Source organism: Etheostoma spectabile, chromosome 14 (genome assembly GCF_008692095.1).
Source record: "Etheostoma spectabile isolate EspeVRDwgs_2016 chromosome 14, UIUC_Espe_1.0, whole genome shotgun sequence".
Lineage (NCBI taxonomy): Eukaryota > Metazoa > Chordata > Actinopteri > Perciformes > Percidae > Etheostoma > Etheostoma spectabile.
The window spans coordinates 22,964,389-22,979,906 of record NC_045746.1 but is presented as its reverse complement, the minus strand read 5'-3'; the positions used below and the strand labels follow the sequence as shown (position 1 = coordinate 22,979,906).

The 15,518-nt window shown below is 40.6% G+C and overlaps 1 protein-coding gene across 2 annotated transcripts in view; it reads right to left on the bottom strand.

Annotated features, from left to right (window-relative positions):
- Positions 1-14,100, bottom strand: part of gatad2b (GATA zinc finger domain containing 2B) — a 61,791-nt gene extending 47,691 nt beyond the window's left edge. Inside the window, exon 1 of one of the 2 annotated variants that reach the window (XM_032535136.1) lies at positions 13,883-14,100. The gene's annotated coding sequence lies outside the window, so the exon portion shown is untranslated. The remainder of the gene's footprint in view (positions 1-13,882) is intronic. The other variant, XM_032535137.1, reaches the window with a different exon arrangement.
- Positions 14,101-15,518: the final 1,418 nt, after the last annotated feature.

Below are 15,518 nucleotides of genomic sequence, written 5' to 3'. Positions count from 1 at the left end.
AGGATACCAGGATGATTATCTTTGTATCCATCTACAATTCATCCACACCTGTGTATCTTTTATTAAATATGCCGTAATAATGTTGTTTTGGGCTTGAGAAATCTGTTCAGGAGTGTTTTGGTAACCATGGTGACTGTAGATCATCATCAACTCTGAAGATGGTAATAGAAACCTTCCCCATCTCTTTACCTCCAAGCACAATGTATCCATTGTTGGTACTGCCTTAAAACCCAAGAGCCAAAATATATATTAATAAAAATAAAAAAAATGAAGCAATTCAAATGGTAGCGCACTTTCTAAATTTGAATTCCGGAAAAAGTGGCTGGTAAAATATATATAATTGGCTGGTAAAATTAGGCATCTACCAGACACTGTTGTTGGAAAAAAGTTAATTTCCCGCCCTGTTCCGTTATTACGTTTTTGACAAATAATTTCAATTTGACCATATGGCCTTATGAGAAAAAAACAAGCTGTGACTGTCATATTGTCCACTTTTTTAAGTATCGATTCAGGCACCATTTTAAAAGGATTATTTTAGCACCGGTATCAAGAGAAAAAAACATTATCCAACCCTAAGCAATATATATATATATATATATATATATATATATATATATATATATAGCAAGGGATGCTTTAGGGCATGGCTACACGTCAATCTGTCAAATCTTGGTAGCGACCTGTCAATGTGTACATTAATACTACTAGAACTGTTGGGTCCTTGTAAATTCTGGAGTATGGTCTAGACCTACTCTATCTGTAAAGTGTCTTGAGATAACTCTTGTTATGAATTGATACTATAAATAAAATTGAACTGAATTAATACAGCCATAAACTTGTTTTGGGGTGCTGTCCGTTCCGTTGGAAGAAATCCTATGGGAAACACTAACAAGGTGTAATGGGAGTTAGTATCCCATCTTACTAAATAAAAACGACACCTTTCACAAAATCAGATTGTGCATGTTTTGTCAGGATCACATTTAAATAGTAATGTAAAGTAGTGTACAGTGAGCATTGGGACGATTGCATTCAAACAAGTTGACTGAGGTGACCTTGTGCAGCACAGCATTGCAGCAATGATCTGCACACTGCTTATGCACTGGCTAAATTAGTCACAGCAGCGCTGCCACTTACTGCTGGGCCATTTTTCTTATTTTATTTTTTTTTAACGACAAACTAAATTTCCCCATGTACCTTTTACTTGACTATAGTAAGCACACACCACTCCCTGCGTTATGCATATATTACAATCACGGACATCAATTAGTGCCACGTTAAAGTATTACCCACACCCACTCCAAAATAGGTTTTTCTAATTAAGAGTTGATTATGCAGATTGCTATCTCCTCAAAAACTAAGTGATGCATTGACTCTTCTGAGTGCTTTTCAAGATAATTGAACTTTACTGTGACACAGCAGGTCTTCAGACTGGTTACACATCAAAAACATGATCATAAATTCCATACATTGCCACTTAGGGCTGGCTGTAACGACGATATATATCAATTCACACAGGAGTAGAGCACGACCGATATATCGGCGGGCAGATTAATAGCGGCCGATATTAGGCATTTCCCGAACTATCGGCAGTATCAGCATTTTTTTGTTGGCCAAATAAAAATATATTTTAAATATTCATTCATGGGGAGGCTGTGGCTCAGTGGTAGAGTGGTTGCCTGCCAATCGGAAGGTTGGTGGTTCGATCCCTGCCCCTGCAGTCATTGTCGAAGTGTCCTTGGGCAAGACACTGAATCCCGAGTTGCCCCCGGTGCTGCGCATCGGAGTGTAAATGTGTATGAATGTTTATCTGATGAGCAGGTGGCACCTTGTACGGCAGCCCCGGCCACAGTGTATGAATGTGTGTGAATGGTGAATGTTTCCTGTAGATGTAAAAGCGCTTTGAGCAGTTGTTAAGACTGGAAAAGCGCTATATAAATACAGCACATTTACAGCACATTTACATTCATCAGAATAATTTATAATGACAAATGATTCTGATAAATGAACATTTCAAAAAAAAAAAAAAAACGGATGGTCAACCATGTTCTGAGTACTGGCGTTGCATAGTTTGTCCACCAGAGGGCGCTCTGCAGCGTCACTGTTGGCAACACTGATTCTTGAAGTTTGTATTTTTATACATTTTATTCATCAGAACTTTGATATATTTTGATGTTCCTCTGTTCTGTTGTGACAATAAAACAAAATATGATCATATTATGTTATAATGTTCTGTATCATATAATTTTCGGGAAATCAGTTTTGTTAAGCGTTTGTTTATGTTAAATACTTATCGGCCGATATATCGGATTATAGGATTTTTAAATAACCAAATATTTGTATCGTATCAGCCTTAAAAATCCTTTATTGGTCAGACTCTACACAGGGATATACAAAATCAGGCTTTATCATGTGCTTATTTCATACAGACTATTAATTGACTTACCAGAAATCATGTTGTTGTAATATTACATGCGGTTTTAGCTGATGTGATAATATATTGTTATCGAGATATGAAATATCAAAAATTACCTACAGCAGTGGTTGACAAGGAGATTTTTGAAATAAAATCATCAGTAATGTGGATATAATGACTAAGTGGGCTAAGGCACATAATAGAACAGCTAGAACAGTCAATGACATCACTTTACTGTAAAGCAGCCTTTAAAGCCAGGAAAAGGCAACACTTTTATGTCAAAATTTAAGGCAATATCTAGTCTCATATATCAATATCATATATTACCCAGCAATATTGTTTTGTTTGCGCTGCATTCTCTGAACAAGGCAACGAGTACTAGCCAATCAGAGGACGAGTAGGGTGGGTTCTGCGCAGAATGTGGATGGAGAAAAATAAATCAAACTAGGGCTGGGCGATTGGGACGGAATCAGATGTCACCATGTTCTTGACCAAATACCTTGATATCGATATTGCGGCGATATTCTAGGGTTGACAATTGGGGCTTTAACAAAATATCTTCACACTTAGATTTTAGATAAATAATCATCATTATGGTGGACATAATGACTAAGTGGGGAAAAGACAAATGAAAGAACAGAACAGTCTGGTTAGTTCAGAAAAATACATCACTTTACTGTAATACAGCCTATAAAACCAGGAAAAGACAACACTTATGCTATATTATGATATTAAGATATCCAAAATCTGAGACAATATCTGGTCTAATATGATATCAATACAATATTGATATATTGCCCAGCTCTAAATCAAACTACCGTTATAACAGGCTCCTGCCAATGGCTGTCAAAGACGTCATTTGGCGTGCAGACTGGGACATTTCCAAAAATCTCTCTTACATGCTTCCTATTGTGGCATTGGTTGAGCTACAGGTCCCCAAGGTTGCTGACCCCTGACCAACAGTACATTGGGATAAGATTTTAGCCATATCACCCAGCCCTTTTCCCACATAATCATAATTATGGCCATGATCCACAGCCAGGAAATGATAATGTTAGATATGATATCAATGAAAGATAAACTGGAAGCGTCCCACTCCTAAACTGATGTGATGCCTTCCCCTAGAGAGACGTCTCCCTCTGTTGGAGTGGTTGGAACTACAGAAACACCAGTACCGCATGCAATAATAACGTACGGCCGTTTGCTGTGAACACCCTGTTTTCATGAACTCTTCATTCCAAAAGCTACAAAAGGTTAAGCACTGTAATTTGTAAGCATTCCAGTCGTTTCGGTACCTAAACTTAACTTTTGTCACCGCATAACGCTCACATTTTGTGGCCTAAACGTAACCAGAATGTCTACCGAAACGACTGCCAGCTACGCTAACTTGTTGCTCTTGCTTTATGCTGTCATTATTGCGTTTCTCTCCTAACACATACACAGCATCACACGGTGCGCAACAGAGACGGCTTGGCACGCCGCTACCTTGTTACTCTCCCTACCAATATTAGTTGCTCTGTTTCAACGTTGGGCTGAGAAAACATGCATGCAGGCCGAAATTCTTTGTGGTGTTGTGCGGGCGGGCGGGCGGCTGTGGCTCAGTGGTAGAGCGGTTGCCTGCCAATCGGAAGGTTGGTGGTTCGATCCCAGCCCCTGCAGTCATTGTCGAAGTGTCCTTGGGCAAGACACTGAACCCCGAGTTGCCCCCGGTGCTGCGCATCGGAGTGTGAATGTGTGTGAGTGTTTATCTGATGAGCAGGTGGCACCTTGTACGGCAGCCCCGGCCACAGTGTATGAATGTGTGTGAATGGTGAATGTTTCCTGTAGATGTAAAAGCGCTTTGAGCAGTTGTTAAGACTGGAAAAGCGCTATATAAATATAGCACATTTACATTTACATTTACATGTTGTGTCAGGGTTTAGTTATTTCCCTTTTTTTTGTATTTTTAAGATTTCTCTATTTAAAAAGGGACAATGCACAATAATCAACATGAGTACAGAGTCCAACATGTAGATGTAAATGTAAATGTAAATAATCAACATGAGTACAGAGTCCAACATGTAAATGTGCCAGAGTTAGGCCCACAGGAAAAGACATAGGCATCGACAAGTAAAATAACACATCACTATTCCAGATCGGCCAACTGATAGATCGGGCCGACATTTGCGTTTTTTATGTGTACCGGCATCGGCCGATACGTGGCTGCTGCGTTCGGCGATAGTATTTTTCCCAGCCTTATTTACAGACAGGCGTCCACAGGCAGCTCTGTGCTGCTGGAGATGCGGCAGGTCACGTGGAGACCATGCATCCATATGATGCACATTGCACACATCATTTGGGTGATATGACTGTAAGATGATTGCAGAAGTGACACTGACCTGCGTTTTTGTTTATTATTTTTAAAGAAGAAGAAATGGTACAGCAAATTCCGCAAACAAATCCAGTGTGGCAGGGTTTACAGTTTTATGATGTAAACTGAGGGAGCAAAAGCAGTATCGGCTCAAGAAAATCAGCAGCCTGTTTCGGTCATCGGCAGAAAAAACAACAACAACAAAAAAACGGCCAATCCCTAGATAAAAGTGCATAGACACACATTATAACGCATCAACAGCACATAAGCACACACAGAGACATCACCATAGCGACAAAAACAAACATTATTGTGGATTATGGCAGCATATTTGATTAGTCATACATTAGCTGTATTAACCAATGTGACTTGGAGAAGGACCTGATAGATGTGATGTCCCTTAGTTCTGTAGGTATGGTATTCCATGTATGAGCTGCTCGAAAGCAAAAAGCTGACTGTCCAAAACTACTTTTTCTACATGGTATTTTACACCCCCCTCTAGTAGATGCTCTGGTGGATGAGTTTAGATTTTGTTGAATAAATTTGTTGAGCAGAGAAGTAAAATATCTGCAAACTTAATTATGTTTTTTCAGTTTTACAATGGTGATATGAATTTTATCCAACATCATCAAGGCCTGTTTTTTGTTTAAACTGTTCCTGATGTGGTCCATCCTTTCTGTGTCCAACTGGTAAGACAATAATTAATATGTAATGAGCCCAGGTCTGCTAGCCCGAAACACTGCAGCACTATCCCGTCTATCTCCTCTCCATCAGTGAAATGTCCGGCTGAGCCGAGTCCTAACCAAGTAGAGCCCGACCGATATATTGGCGGGCCGATATTAGGCATTTCTCAAACTATCAGTATCTGCATTTATAATGGCCGTAAAAAATAATTACAATAATAATGAATTGAGTTTATGTAGCGCTTTTCACAGACTCAAAGTCGCTGTACAGGGGAGGTAGAAAAAATAATAATAATATAAATATAAATAATTCAAAACAGAACAAAACAGGGTCTAGAGGCAGGATTGGAAGATTGTGAGGGACTTGGGTTCGGATCTCTAGCTAACTCTGGCACATTTACATGTTGGACTCTGTACTCATGTTGATTAATGTGCGTTGTCCCTTTTTAAAATACAAAAAAAAATACTAAATATAAAATAACTAAACCCTGACATAACGCCACAAAGAATTTCGGCCTGCATGCATGTTTTCTCAGCCCAACGTTGTTGAAACAGATCAACTAATATTGGTAGGGAGAGTAACAAGGTAGCGGCGTGCCAAGCCGTCTCTGTCGCGCACCGTGTGATGCTGTTGATGTGTTAGGAGAGAAACGCGATAATGAAAGCATAAAGCAATAAAGACTCTCACACTGAGCTAGAAATACAGTTGAGGGCAGGCTGCAGTAATAGCTGGTCCTTGTACTGTGACCAGTGGAACTAAGACCAACGACAAAAGGACTCCTGGTGCTGTATCAAGGATGGGACAGCACTTTGTGAAATGATGTCACCTGGCCAGGAGACAGAGTCAACTGTCTTGAGTTTATCAGAGGCTTTGGTATCAAAAGACTGTAGATTACAGGGTTCCCCCAGAAAAGTTATTGCTTTTTTTGGCTGGGGCCAGTTACAGACTGATGGCAGCATTAATGTAGAGCCCCATAGTTAGATTCTGCAATCACAGCATCATGTGCACAATCGCAAAACTGAGAATTTGACAAAGCTATACGACAGATTCCATATTAGTGTTTCCCACATAGACTAATTTGTGGCAGTGCGCCACACAATCAACACCTCTGTGCACATATGTGTTGCCAACTTAGCAACTTTGTTGCTAGATTTAGCGACTTTTCAGACCCGCTTTGCAACTTTTTTTTCACAAAAGTGATTAGCGACAAATCTGGTATCAGTATTGTCCAGCGAGCATGCAAGGTATTTCTCTCCTGTGGCCGCCACAACAGTCACCTCTCTCTGAATCTGTTTTGTGAGGAGCAGCCCCCCCCCCCGCCCCCCGGTGTGCGTAGGCAGGTAGAAAGGGGAGTAGGGACAGGGTGACGCAAAGGGAGAAAGACCCCGTTGAGCTGGCCTGGCCCTGGGCAAGCCAGCCTTCTTTGAAAATTCTTTTTCCCTCCTTGTGTAGAATTTATTTTTTACTTCAGTACGTACAATTTACGTCAGATAGGCTACCTCAGTAATAATTATAAGGTCAAATAAATTCCTGTTGTGAGTTTGTGATTGTTTGGTTAAAAAGGTTAAAGTTCCTTCTATCTACCTTGCCGACACAACCACTAAGCTTTATGCAAAAGATTGAGTAATGACATCACAAATATGCAAATAAGCGTAGGACAATGAAAAACATACTTCAAATGCTTGATATTTTTCTAATCAGCGTGTCTTCTCTTCATAAGCATTTTGGTAAATTAAATATGTTGCATAATTTAAGAACAATAACAATTATGTTACCAAAACCATTTTACAAAAGCTTTTTTTTTAAACAGATGCAGATTAGTTTGTTGTTTCTGTGAATCATTACAATGGTTATCCAATTAAATTAACAATTGGGTGACAAAGTGTTTTTCCCCTCTTTTTTACCGGGCCAATATAGCGGTGCTCATGAGTTTAGGAACCCATGCTAAAGTTTTTTTTTTTTTTTATAAATCAAAGTTATTTAAAAATTAGGTTGTGAACAGGGTGAATGGAGGTCGTGATTTTATAATGATTAATCGTGCAGGCCTACTGGTGACCTTGACATGTCTCAAATGTTAAAATATTAACTGACTTTATAGCCTCCACCTGGCTGCATCCGCCCCCCTGCCTCCCCAAACCCCCTGAAACACCACGAATCATATGAGGATAGCAGTACACCTTCCAGACAGCCCCTCCTCAAATGAAAAGTGACAGCTTGAGACAGGAGGTTAAACTTTGCCTACTTTACCACATGCACACAGCTGACCAGTCATTGCATAAAGTGTGCCTGATTGTCAGATTGTCAGATTCTGGGCTTGAAAAAGAAGCTTTATGCATACTGAGGCCTTAAAGGGTAACTACCATTTTTTTTTTTGACCTGGACCCTATTTTCCTGTGTTTCTATGTCTACGTGACTGATGGGAACAACAATCTTTGAAATTAGTCCAGTATTCAGTCCCTCCAGGACTTCGAAATGTTGCAATTGCAACAAGTCACGCAAATTCAACCAATCACCACAACTTGACCCCAAAAAAAAAAACGGAGTTTCCCGCAACTTCAACTAATCCCAACAGTCCCACGTGCCAGACTTTGCGTCAGAATGTGACTCTGAGAGCCAATGACAGGCTCATACACAGGCAGCTAGATAGATAGTGGGGAGATATTTGCTGTATGTGACAACAAATATCATAGCCTAAAACATGTGTGACATCGCTTAGAGCACCTATAATAGTGTCTGACAACATTATGGAAAGGATTTCTAAGGGGGTCGACCTTTCTGTCAAAGAGTAAGATCCTTTTTATTAAACATAAAAACATCCACGAAATTGCGTTGACTAAACCCACCAGACTCAATAAAAAAAAAAAAGTATTCTTCCGCTCAATTTATTGATTTGATGCATTCATACACAAAGTAATGGAAATAGAGTTGTACCGCTTGTGTAAACAGTAATTCTAGCATCGTAACATACACTTCATTCAAAATTGACAGAAACTAAATTAAAAACTATGAAAAGCCGTTTTGGGTAATCTTTTCCAACATTCACTACTCTGGTTTTGGTTGAAATAAACACAGTTTATCTACCTACATGTGAAAATACGTTGGGTCTATATACGCTAAAAGTATAGCGTTTTTAAATGGAGTCTGGTGGGTTTAGTGCTAGATACTTCAGAGCTGTTTCTGGTTAAAAAGAAAAGTCTGAAGGAGGTTTTAAAAGGTTAATATCTGAAGGAATCTTTTTCATAATGTTGTCACACACTTAGAATATTAATCTGAGCTTGTCGGTGGCAAAACCAGCACTTTAGTGATGGTAAATACAAGCTGGACATCTGCCCTATTAACTTACCATAATTCTCCAGATGAAAGCCGGGGCCTTTATTTACCTGAACTGCAGAAGGTACCCCGCTTTTATGTGAAGCAGACTTTTATTAGAGACAGGCCTTAATTTCTAATTCTATCTATTTGATAAGTATAATTGTTTTAAATAAACCGTTTTTAATGAAAAGCCATAGCGTTCCAGTGGACAGAGAGCATTCATTTTTTAAGAAACATTTGCACAAATATCCCCATACAACAGCCAGAAGGGCGACAGAGCAATTTGGGTCAGAAATAATCAAACACCACCATTGTGTCAGTTTGAACCCTGGAAATGTACCGGGTATTTATTTTAAATACAGGTACTACGGTACTGTTGGTACATTACAATAAGAGCATTCAGTAGTTACACCAGTATCTGATAAACGTTATAGACGGTAGCTAGCTAGCTTCGTTTCTAGCTCCAGGCTCTCTCTTTTCCTCCCACCTCCAGCTAGCTAGCTAGCCGTGCTCTGCTCCTGTACCTGAAAGTATCCTGAATCTGTTAAATTAAATTGGTAGAAATGTACATTACCATAAACTTCAAGGCGTTATATGAAAGACACAAAGGCCGGCCTTTATTTGTCTGTGTTGACCACACCCCCGGCCACTATCAGAGGCCCGGCTTTTAATTGACTACCGGTCTTTTTTGAGGAATTACGGTACACTGTAGCTTGCAGCAATCTTTCTTAATACAGGACCAACGTTAAAGATTGTTGTTCCCATCAGTCACTTAGACACAAACACATAGGGAAATAGGGTCCAGGTTGAATCCTTGTATCCCTTTTAGGTGATGTTCACTCCGGCCATTTTGTCTGCTTTCCCTTGGTTGCCAGAAAAATACATTTTACAAATGTATTTTTTTGGACGTTTTGGTCATAAAATGTGCAAATTGGCAATAGGCTAGACAAAACAGATGCATATTTGCTCCCCTATTTACTTGTGAAATTGAATGCTGAAAGAACTTAATGCTTGGTATACACCTCTGTACAATATATATGGGGCTGGGTTTGTAATACTGAGATATTTCCTGTAAAAAAACAAACACACACACACACACAAAGTATAGCTGTGGAACCATGTACACAGTCAATCATTCAACCCATTCTACAACTTTCATCCCGTGTGTTGGGAGGTGAGCCTGAGAACTGCTATATGTGTCCAACATTAGACACTGTTTGACCTGAACCAGTGTCTAATGTTGCAAATCCTGTTTCCAGGATTTGCTGTGACAAACATGGTTCACAGTGGAAAAACCAGTGTGTTACATGTCATAAAAACTGCCATTGCATCACATCCTTAATTATGGGATGTTTGGGTCTACAGACTTTCATTTGACGTAGCAGCCATCATCACTCTCAGCTAGAGGTTGACAATTTATTGGGAGTCCCACGGGTCACATGATTCCCGGGGGAGTCCCGCGGTACGGTAGTCAATCTCAATGATAGGGACGGACAGAGCACTGAAATCAACGGGAGCCGGATGGAGTTGGAAGAATTGAGAGGCAATTCGTTTTAGAAAAATATTAATTTAATAAATAATAAACTACACAGTGTGATTATTGAATCAGAGTCAAGGGGAATTTAAGGCTATAATAGGTTAACTCAGCTGCAAAATGTAGTAATAGATCGCTCTCATGGTTCGTCTGAATTCCTGTCAAGTCTATCCGGCAACACTAAAACTCCTGCGTTGTGGCTACGTTGCCTGGGGAACCTAAGTGGTGTCATAGCCGACCGTGTAGCTTAATACTAGTTAGGTAGTTGACAGATGAGTTGAGTCCATTTACGATGTGGTGCACAAACGACAATGCAAGATACTATTTTAAAAATCAGCGACAGAGAAGACTGCAGATAGAAGGTAAGGTATTAATCCAGTCTCTCTCCACACTCAAATACGTTTGTATTATTTACAAGAGTCTGATAACTTGCTTAGAGAACATAAGGAACAAAAAGGGAGCGGGACGGGATACGGTAGTCTTTCTCTCGGGATCTCACAGAACAGATCAGTCATGTGATCGAGACATGCCGGGAGTATTTTGGTGGGCTGGAGATGGGATGGGAGCAACAATGTCACCCTCTAATCTCAACTAGGGATGTAACGATTAGCCACGATATAAATGTCAACGATAACAATTACCGTCTATTTAAATAAACGGTAATTGTTATTGTTATTATTAGGGTGGATTACCACGGGGTGGGAACCGTGTGTTTAATCCTTCCCAGCTTCATCTGAGTTTCCTGAAGGTGCCGCACCACGTAGCCCCCAACGTGCCTTCCTTGAAGTTGGAATCATGGCGGAAGGAGGAGACGACAGCGCTCAGGACATTTATCAGCCCTCTGAAGTCTGAGCATATTTTGGTTATCATAAGAATGCCGAAGGACAGCTCATTGAAGATAGTTATCCTGTCTGCAGAACGTGCAGAAAAACAATTGCTGCGTCAAATCTCCTGACTCATCTCCGTGAACATCACCCACAACTTTATAGCCAAATCCAATGCAAGGTAAGTTAACGTTTTAGCTCAAATGCATGGCGTGGGGACTTCAGGTAGAGGGGGAACGCAATGATCCGTCTGTCTAGCTTATTAATAACTTGTCAATAATGTAAACAGAAGCCGATCAGTTATTTCTGAACATACTGAACACACTTTAAAAATGCCGCGATAATACGTGACCATTTTAGTCACTATAACTGCGAAGTTCAAGTTTCCCACCGTTACACCCCTACTCTCAACAGCAAAGATGATGCTGAAGAGAAGAACAGTTGTACTACTTAAGGAGGTTATCTCTTTGAAGTTTACCTGCCATTGTCGCTCATTTAGTCACACATATTTAATGTTAGGCTACTTTAAGTGCTTGAAAGACCAACAGTCAAAACTAATCAGCTGATTTCACAGAACACATTTTCTGCTGTTTGACTGCCAACAATACTTTGTTTAGAACAAGTGTCTTGAAACCATATTGTGTCAACCATTAACATGTTTGTTTCAAAGGTAAATGTCCCTTGATCACATATCTTTAAGCACAATTCTTCTTGAATAACTTAATTGAAGGATTTCTTGTAGGAAAAAAAAGGTTTGTTTATGGTATGTGTTAATATTTAAAAATGAACATCAGCTGATCTTTCATTATCGCCATCATCAACATGGTTGGTGGTGTGTGGGGCCACATGGAAACTGCGGTCACAAAATTCCACAAAATTGTCCGCAGAGCTCACACAAATACATTTTTTTAAGAACTCAGAATGTGAACATGTTGCCACCCAGAGCAAAAAAACAGTAGATACATACTTTTATTTGGGATCACCACTAAAAACTGTAAAAGGAAAAAAAAAAAAATGGAACATGTTATAAACTAAATTAGGCTAATCATAACTGGCATTGTTTCAATAAGGACCTGCTAAAACGTGATTCAGAAACATTACACACTAATTGCACTGATTGCCTATTCATCAAAAACTACGCTACAATACTCAAGAAGTACTGTAAAGGTCTGTCATATCGGAATGGCAGTTTTCATCTGTATGCTACTGGGGCTGCCATGGGACTCTGAGCTGGAAATAGGAAGAGGAAGGACTCCATCATTGAGAATACTACAGTTCATTCACACGCTTCAACAGCAGGGACCTTTCATTCATACAGACCCACTATCACTATGTGAGTGGAGGGCTGAGTGTATCGAGGTCTGCCAACTTTTATCTCAGAACCAAAGGCTACGTCCACGCTCAGAAGGAGATTTGTAAAGGAAGCATAACATCCTAAATTTTGAGTTTCCTGTGTAAAGCACTCTGAATATCTTTGTTGTGGTAATGTGCTATACAAATAATGTGTTGCCTAGAGAAGACAGGATCAGAAACAAACAGTTGAAAGGGATACACTGAGGAAAGTGAGAGGGATGGAGGTTTCAAGGCAACAAATGACAAAGCAATGACAATCAACTTCCTGTCATCGGTCAATTTCTTCGTTCCAACAGACAGTTTGCCTGTGACAAAAAACTTTTTACTGCCCAAGCTTTTAGTATTGAAAGAACTTCAAATGCACCATTCCTGCATTTGTCTTGGAACATCATTTGACCATAGACCTTATCTCCTCACCTGATATAACCACTCCATCTTAAAATGACTGTACAGGCTATTCAACTTTAGTTGGGGACTATACAATACAATCACAAAGACATTGATAGCAGTGAATCCATCTGCATGTGACTCACGCTAATCTTGAGGAGCGGTGCAGCAACTAAGGAAAGGCCAATTATAATCAACAACACACAAAATGAGGTCCTTGTACTGCAGAATAATAGGCAGCACACATTAAATATTGATTCCCGTTTGGTCTCTAGCGTCATCTAGTCATCTACCTCCGTTAATCCACCGCTCAGGAAACAACCAGCCGCTTGGCCTGAATAAAGCCTTGCCCTTACAGTAAAATGTTGGTTATGCTGTCAGGCGCCAGGCAGCCATTTAGGTGCATATGGAGCCAGTTGAGTCTTTACGTAAATGGCTGATGCATTTCAATTTTTTTCTACCTAATTGCTGGGAGCCATCAGCAACCCCGGCCTCCTTATAGCGCATTTTTATCCGCCACTTCATACCGTTTTGCTTCAATAAAACCGATCTATCGTCTCATCTTATCCCGGTGTTCTTTAAATGAGCGTAAACAAGTATTTGGAGGACCCTGGCTCTTTCTCCAGTCTGTTAACCCCTAGAGACTCTGGATCAAACAATGAAACGGATTGGAGGCATTCCGCGCAAGGTTTCCATCACAATGTTACCACAATATCTCCGTCAACAGTTCGGTTATTATCCAAACACAACCCGCAGGCTAAGATTTAGATAACCAAAAAGGCTTCTGCTGCGACTCCAGACCATTAAATGTAAATTAACAGTTCGAGGCGACGGCTAACTGGTCGCCAACATGTCAGCCTGCATCAATAAATAGCAAAGCAAAGCCGCTCTATTGTCTATCAGCATATCCCCCGGTAGAGAAAACGACACCACAACTCGCCGTTCCGCCGCGACATCAATCCCGCCGCTGCCATTTCAAAACATCTCCCGCCGGAGCCAGGCCTCGCGCACATCCTCGGACTCACCTGTGTCTCCTTTTCGCCTCAGTGTGTACCGTCTCCGGGTTCACGGTCCGGTCCTGACGCTGCAGCGGCTCCTTACCACCAGTTCCCGGCACCGGCAGGCAGCACTGAGCCGCTGATTGGGCCTAGGCAGACGCTCACCCCCTCGGTGCAGCCAGACAGGCAGCTCATTGGTCAGGCAGTCACTCCGTGAAGCCCAGACAGACAGCTGAATGGCCCTTCGTTTCCCCAGCAGATCCAGACAGCCAGCTGATTGGTCCTCCAGCCCGTATCACTGGAAGCACTCTCAGAGCTGATTAGTCGTTTATTTCCGCGGTGGCGACAGAGAGAGACCTGATTGGTTGGTAGTAATGTTGTCTGTGTCTGGATGGAAAGCCATGTTAACGCCAATGGGGCTACAGAAAGAAACAATGTGTTCGTCAAGAAAGTAACCGGGTCGTTATATGATTTATACATGAATTATTTTACGCGGAGTAAACAGGTTTCTTTGATTGGAGTCAGGAATTCAGAGTAGCATGGTTGCTACATACATTTTTAAACCTTAATTCTTGTTATACCTTGTGGTTTCACGCATGTGCATGACAAAGACCCGAGACAGGGCAAACATACAGTAGCTGTGACAGTAGTGCAGATGGCTGATAAGAAACGTCATTAGTCCTATCAATAAAGCAGCCGTCCGTAGACTACTGTCTGTTTTATATAGGCTAACTGGCTAACAGTAGGCTATCAGCTCTGAGTGCGCCGTACAGTCCAAATGTTCTGACTAAGAAAACTCTTCCGCCTGCAGCGTCGTTGCACTTTAAATGTGTCACGGACCCCGGTTTTATTAACAATGCTAGGGGAGGAATGTTATAACTGATCAGCTGTCCTGTCCACAACTGCGGGGTTTAGCCTAGACTACTAAATGGCTTGCTAGGTTAATACGTTATCCTGCTTAAACCTTCCTCTACACAGTGGCTTGAATAAGTTTACACCCCCATGCTAAAGCTGATTAAAAAGAACTATAAAAAAACATCTTTTGGAAATTGATCTTAATGCCTTGATTCAAAAAAATTTAGGAAAATCTAACCTTTTAAGGACACCAGTTTTCTTTGTGAATGAATAATGTATTGTGAATAAATACATTTTTTTCCTTAAAATACAGGTGGCATAAGTATACACACCCCTATGTTAAATTCCCATAGGGCAGGCAGATTTTTATTTTTAAAGGCCGGTTATTTCATGGATCCAGCATGCTATGCATCCTGATAAAGTTCCCTTGGCCTTTGGAATTAAAATAGGCCCCCCCCCCCCATCATCACGTACCCTTCACCATACCTAGAGATTGGCATGGTGTTATTTCAGTTAGCTTAATAGCTGATTTGATTTGCATTGAGAGATGATCTTATGGAAAGTTCCCCATGTCCAGCTCTATGTATGGTGAACGGTATGTGTTGATGATGTGTGTGTGTGTGTGGGGGGGTATTTTAATTCCATAGGCCAAGGGAACTTTATCAGGATGCATAGTATCCTGATCCATGAAATAACTGGCCTTTAATAATAAAAATCTGCCTGCCTCTATGGGAATTTAACATAGAGGTGTGTATACTTATGTCCACTGTATTTTAAGGAAGAACATTTATTTATTTACAATACATTA